Raw genomic sequence first — 7,017 nt, 5'->3', positions numbered from 1 at the left:
TTATTTGTGCCAATGTTGTAACATTTGCAGTCTGACATTCTTAAGACTATTCCTCCATGAATGCTTTGTTCAATTTCACTGTCTGTATACATTTTCCAACATTCTCAACTTCAATGTCTGTATACTTTTTCCCACCTTCTCAACTTCAATGTCTGTATACATTTTCCAACATTCTCATTCCCTCCTTTTATCATTCCATGATAATCTTTAGAATTATTCGAGGAGTATTCAATTCAGCCATTCACACTGTCTTTCCTGATCCTCCTTGTCGAGTCGTTCTTTAGTTTGCTGGATCATAACCCGGGAGCCCGTGGCCACATGAGCGTTTGCTAACCTTGCCATCATGACTTTACAACAAAGGTTAAAGCAACCAACAATCAAGCAACAGGTAATTATTACTTCGATGAGAATAATTGCCTCATGCATTAGATAGGATCCCCAGGATCCACCTAATAGCCAATCAAACCAGCTAGATCCTACTGCTGGCGTGGATAACTTCTTCACCTCCCTTCTTATGTGATCAGCGAGATTGGTTATGTTTTCTGAACTATCGGGAATGTGAGTGCAACATTCAGATCCTATCAGGCAATTATTCCCCCTTTCTCAGCTAACAGGTAATCGAGGGCCATTCGGTTTTGTAATGCTACAGTCCGCATTGCTACAATTTCCGCCGTGATGTCCTCCAGAGCTTCAGCGGTATAGTTAGCTATCTATTCCAATACCCTCTCTAGGTTCTGTACTTCATCCATGGTGCGTCCTATCCCAAATGGGAACATCATGACCCCAAAGAACCTTTTGGCGGGATGAGGGCTCGTTGTGTCGGCTGGAGGCATGTGCATCTGCCAAGGTACGTGTTTGCCGCACAAATGGCACCACATATCCCAGATAGCAGGACCCTGTCCATCGCCTAGGCAACCAGGGATATGCCCTATGCCCGCACACAAAATACGTGGCGTTATACGCTGCCTTCTGATATATTGTGTTGGGGTCCCAAGACTGGGCCCACAGACCTCCACCTGTTTTATTCGGAAGGTGAGAGAGGATAGTGACTCGTGCACCTGTTGTGATGTTGAGACTGTGTGGGGAATTGCTGTACCCCATGATCTGTCCCTTGCTACTGGATGTCATTTTGGGTTAAACATATGTTCCCGGTTGGCCTCCCGATCCCCGAGGTATTGGTCAGGACTAAGAATAAATGACCTCAGCGGGGGTCAGTCCAGCCTTACCGATGGGAGTAGTTAGGATCTGGAATAGGGCGACAGGAAGGAGTTTGAGCCAATTGAGTCTGGTTAATGCTACCAGTTTTGTAAGCTTTGGTTTAAGAGTTTGATTAGCACGTTCAACTAGTCCCGCAGCTTGGGGTCGGTAGGTACAATGCAGCTGCTGGTTAATGCGCATCTGGGAATAGAATTCTTTGTTAACTTGGCCAATAAAGTGAGGGCCATTATCGGAACTCAGTCGAGCTGGGATACCATATCTTGGAACAATTTCCCTCATTAACACTTTAATAACAGTTTGAGCCTTATTGTCCAGGGTAGTGTAGGCTTCGATCCATTTGCTAAACACATCGACGATGACTAACACATGTTTGTAAGACTGAACTCTTTGCAACTCAATGTAGTCCAACTGCAATGTCTCAAAGGTACCTTCGGGTAGGGGCGTCACACCCCAATCACAGGAAAGTCCCTTCCCTGGATTCTGCTGTTGGCAAACCAGGCAGCGACTACTGATGTTCTGGGCGAGCGCCTGTATTCTGGGGTGCCACCAAGTGGCCAAAAGTGTGTCACTTGTTGTACTTGCTCCACAATGAGCAGCAAAATGCATACATTCAATAACCCATAGGGCCATCTCGTCAGACATGCAAGTCTGTTCCGCGGGTGTGGTCTAGAGTTTAGAAACATTGTCATAAGTACATCCATAATTTTTCCACAACAGTTTGTCTTTTTCAGGAGCGTCCTCCTGTGCTTTAATGACATCTTGGATGGTTGGCATTGGTTTTTCCGAGGCTAACTTATCCTTTGCAGGACTTTTAGTTTGACGCATCATTCTGGGCACTACCATTTGTTGTCCACGAGAGGCCTGTTTGGCCTCTTTGTCAGCACACTGGGTCCCTATATCAACCGGGGGTTTTCCGGTGGTGTGGGCGGTACATATAACAATGGCAATGCGCTTGGGTAGCATGAGGGCTTGCAACAAGTCAGATACGAGTTGCCTTTGGGATATCTCATTTCCTGTGAGGTTAGGAATCCCTTATTTTTCCATAATTATCCGAAATCATGGGCTACAACAAAGGCATACCTAGAGTCGGTATAGATATTGACCTTGAGGTGTTTAGCCAAGATACAGGCTCGGGTGAGGGCAAATAGTTCAGCTTGTTGGGCGGAATAGGCGGTTTCAAAGGCGGCAGTTTCCAAGACCTGATTCTCCTGGTTTACTATTGCGTATCCCGAAATTCGTCCGCCTTCTAGGTCAATGGAAGAGCTTCAGTCAACATACATAATACAGTCGGGGTCCTCCAACTAAATCTTCCATAACCGAGGTGGCCTCTTGAATTAAAGATAAACAGTCATTACTGGGTTCTTCCTCATCTTGGGGTGGCTCGGTAAGAAAACAGGCCGGATTATTGGCAGTACAGTGCCGAAAGGTCAGCTTCGGATTATTTAGTAGGTAGATGTCATACCTACTTTGCATGGCCATGGTAAGGTGTTGAGTCTGCAGCTGACCCAGGAGGGCAGCTACGGAGTGAGAGGTGTATACAACAATATCGTGCTGGAGGGTAAGGTTGGCGGCGGATTGAATGCTACTGTAGATGGCGGTTAATATTTGAGTACATACAGGGTGCCCCAAGGCAACGGGGTCTATTTTGGAAGAGTAGTAGGCAACAGGCCTATGCTTATCCCCGTGTTTCTGAGTTAAGACAGCTGTAGCACAGTCTTTCAGGATCGTACAATACAGTTGAAAGGGCCGGTCATAGAGGGGCCGGCCCAAAGCTGGAGCTTGCAGCAGGGCTGTCTTTAGTTCCTTAAAGGCTTGGACGTCTGCGGTTTTTATTTTAAAGCTGCCTTCCTTGTTTGTGTACAGTGTGAGGTGCTTAGTCATCAGGGCAACATTAGGGATCCAGGATCTACAGTAATTGATCATCCCCAACCACTGTCGCATTTGTTTAGCCGTGCTAGGGACTGGAAACTGGCAAATCGGTTCGACTCGGCTCGCCTCCAAGGCTCGGTGGGTGCCTGATAAAATGATCCCAAGGAACTTGACTTGAGACTGGCCAATTTTGACCTTTGATGGGGAAACTATGTATCCCAGGGAGGACAAGTAATTCAGTAACTGATTAGCATCCTCCTGATTACTTGGTTCATCTGCGCTGGCTACCAGTAAATCGTCCACATACTGAATCAAAGTGGATCCCTTAGTCAGCGTGAGGGACTGTAACTGTCTCTGCAGGCAGCTTGAGAATAAGGTCGGGGAGTGGATGAAACCTTGGGGAAGTCTAGTCCATGTATATTGCTGTCCCTGGTAAGTGAAGGCGAATAGGTACTGACTCGCCTGGGCTAGCGGCAAAGCAAAGAAGGCGTGTTGGAGGTCTATTATTGCGAAGATCTTGGCGTTTGCTGGGATTAATGACAGTATCTGCGCTGGGTTGGGAACCAGAGCGTGCAGGGGCTGGACGATAGCATTGATAGTTCGACGGTCTTGGACTAAACGGTATTCGTTTGGCTTGCGTGGCTTAGGGACTGCCAGTATAGGGGTATTACACGGGAACTGGCATTGGACCAAAATCCCCTGTTCCACTGGTCCCTTGATCAATTGGCGGATACTTGGTATTGCCTGTAGTTTCAGTGGGTACTGTCGGATAGAGGGCCAATCCATGTTGCCCTGCACCGGGATCTCAATCGGATCAATGGGAGTATAACCCACTTGGGAGGGGTCCTCTGCCCACACATGAGGATCCACATAGTCGGGTGTGTTCGAGCCAGTATGATGCTGCAGAGTCGTTAGGACCTTCTCGGGGTCCCTGTGGAATTGGACTGTTTGGACATGTTTTACCATCTGCAAATCTGGGCTGGTAGGGTCAGCCTCGTCTATAGCTTGGCGCACCATAATTCCTAAATCTTTAGTGTGTTGGGGAGGTAATACTTCACGAGTAATATGTGGTGCCACCGTCGGGGGCTGTCTCCACAGATTCTTATCCATTTCCAGAAAATCTGCCTTCCCTTCCGGTCCAGTCACTCTAGCCCTTAAGAGAATTTCCTTCTCTTCCCCTTCGTGATCCTGATAAAGGTTCTGGAGATCCTGATACTTGCCGCTGGGATCGTATGCTAGGGTCACGTGATAAGGTGCCTGTGGCAGGTCCAGAGCCCACCATTGAGGGGTCCTAATGGTATAATACTGTCGCTTAAGGGTTCACTGTTTTACAATAATCCCATCATCTCCGCACTCCAAATGCAACTGAAATTTGCAGAGGAGTTCTCTAGCCATCAAGTTACAGTCCAGATTGGTTGTGATAACAAATCGATGTTCCACCGATTCTTCCTGGTAACCTACTTTAACTGGTTCTGACACCGGGAATGCAGAGACTTGTCCCAGGAAGCCCGACAGTCCCTGTGTCTCAGTGGAGGCGGGGAGTTTAAGCTTCGACTGTACAGAAGACATAGAGGCTCCCGTATCGATGAAGAAGGGTTGCCACTCATTCCGAATTTTTTACGATATCATCGGTTCATCATCCGGGGAGGTTCCCTGTACAATCAAGCTACGTGGTCAATAAGAATAATCGGGGGACGGTTGACCAAAGGGGTTGTTCTGGGAGAAGTTAGTATAAGAGCCCCGTCCTCTCCCCCCTTGCCCCCCTCCTCTTCCTCCTCTTCCTCCTCTTCCTCTTTCATGCCGATCGAAGGGGCACTCTCCCTTCCAATGTCCTTCTTGCCCACAATTGAAGCATTGCCCTCTCCTTCCCCAGCCCCGACCGCTTCCTCTTCCTGATCGGGGAGGACCATGTGATGGTCCATACTTTGCAGGGCTGGGGCCGTTGGGGTGTTGGGTATACCCATATCCCCGGTTATCTACCCAACCCCTTCTGGTTCCATTTGATATTCTCTCGGGTCGGGTGTCGGTCTTTCCCCTTGAGGAGGCTCTCCCTTTCTAGTCACGTATTCAGTCTTGACCCAGGTTGGGGGCGCACCTCCCCGCTCTTCTTTCTTTTCCTGCCAATAATATTTCGCCGCCCTTTCCATCTGGGCTTTACTGTTATCTGCCCAATTCATATTATTGGTCCGGATAACGTGAGCAATCGAATGGGGCAGGCACTGAAGTAGGATAGCGCAGAATTGAGGTGAATCCTCTCCCACCCTGAAGGCATTATCTCCTGATTGACCTCCGTATATTTTAATGAATCTTTCCATGAATTCGTCGGCAGTTTCGTCTCATTTGGGTTTAGTTTCTAATACTGCGGCCATACTGATGGGCTTTTGAAGGGTCGTGCCGAGAGCTGTAAAAACAGCATTTAGGTGGTCCTGGGCATTTTTAGGGTGTGCAGCCACCAACGCGTCATGGGTTGCCCGTCTTAGGTGAGTTAGAAATCGGGCATGCTCAGTTGGGCTCAGGGTCTGCTGTACCAGGGCCCACAGGTCCCTTGACTCTGCATTATAAACTGCGACGGTAGTTCGAAGATGATCTATAAACTTGACAGGTTCTCTCTTTCGATCTGGCATGGTGGCCAGAATGGCCATAATTTCGTTCGGTTTCCAAGGTACGTAGACATCTATGGTGGGGTGGTCTGCAGCTTGTTGTGCATCAGGGTTTGGCATTGGTCGGACTGGGAATTGTTGCCGGGGCTTTGGGATGGGGTCGTCAACCTCGGAAGACGTTTCTGGGTCGAAGGGTGGCTCGGAGCCGTCTGACTGCGCAGCACCTCCACATCCCGATCGGCGAGAGGGTTTGTTTTGCCTTTCACGACTGGTATTCTGACTAGTGGATTCATGGGACTGCCTGTGCTTTCGAGATGTAGATCTGCCTTTCCGGGTGTGAGATCTGGTCCTCTCAGCTACATGGCTCGTGAACTGGGGATCTGAGTCGCTATCAGAGGATGAAGGGTCTGTCTGGGCTTGTCGGTTCATTGGTGTGGGGTTATCTTTATCTTTACCTGCTACCGCCGGAGTGTAAGGTGGAGGTGGACGGGAAGGGGCCAGGGGCTGTAGGAGGCGCCGTTGGGCGCCGAGTCAGTGACCATTCATCAATTTCCTCGTCAGCCTCGGTCAATGCAAGGCCAACCATTTGACTGCGTAGTCGGTCAATACCTTTCTCAGAGGTCCCAGTGGAACTCCTTGTACGTTTCTCATGCGCGCACTCTTTCTTTAAGACGTCGACGGGTTTAATATGTCCTCCTTCTGTCAATGAAATTCCTAGTTTAGTGGCGTTTTCCTGCCAACTCGACAGAATTGATGCATCTTTTAGCTTTTGACAGTAATGCCTCCATGCGGTTATTAGATCCCTATCCCCTTTCCCCCGTCCCCTCTTCCAAATTAATCCCTGCACCCATTTTGCTACCTCCAAGCTTTTGGTGCCCTCTAGTGGCCATTGATCATCTCCTAGTAATTTGTTCAAAGTTGCAGATAACAGTATAATTGTCCAACTTTTTCAGGGAATTCATCACATAACTTTTGTAGTGCACTACCGGTATTTGTGGTTCTAACTAAATGATTACCCATCCTTGCATCGCCCCGCGTAGGATGTCTTAATTAATCCCGATCCCTCGTGTTGCCCCGCTTTGGATTCGGGTCCTAATTAATCCTGATTGTCCCCGCGTCACCCCGCGGTGGTTTAAGTTATCTTACCCAGAGCCTAGGCAGACCAAGTGATATACAAGATCGATGCCGTACCTGGAATAAGTACAATTTTAAATTTACACAGTGTCGCGTCGCCCCGCGGCTTAATTTACCTAACTCCCTAACCTCTGCATCTCCGCGCAGTTCGCGCGATTATCCATCCCTCCGTGTCGCCACGCGGTTTTCCTGTTTG

Source organism: Pristiophorus japonicus, unplaced genomic scaffold (assembly GCF_044704955.1).
Source record: "Pristiophorus japonicus isolate sPriJap1 unplaced genomic scaffold, sPriJap1.hap1 HAP1_SCAFFOLD_262, whole genome shotgun sequence".
NCBI classification, from domain to species: Eukaryota; Metazoa; Chordata; class Chondrichthyes; family Pristiophoridae; genus Pristiophorus; species Pristiophorus japonicus.
This window is presented reverse-complemented; position numbering follows the sequence as displayed.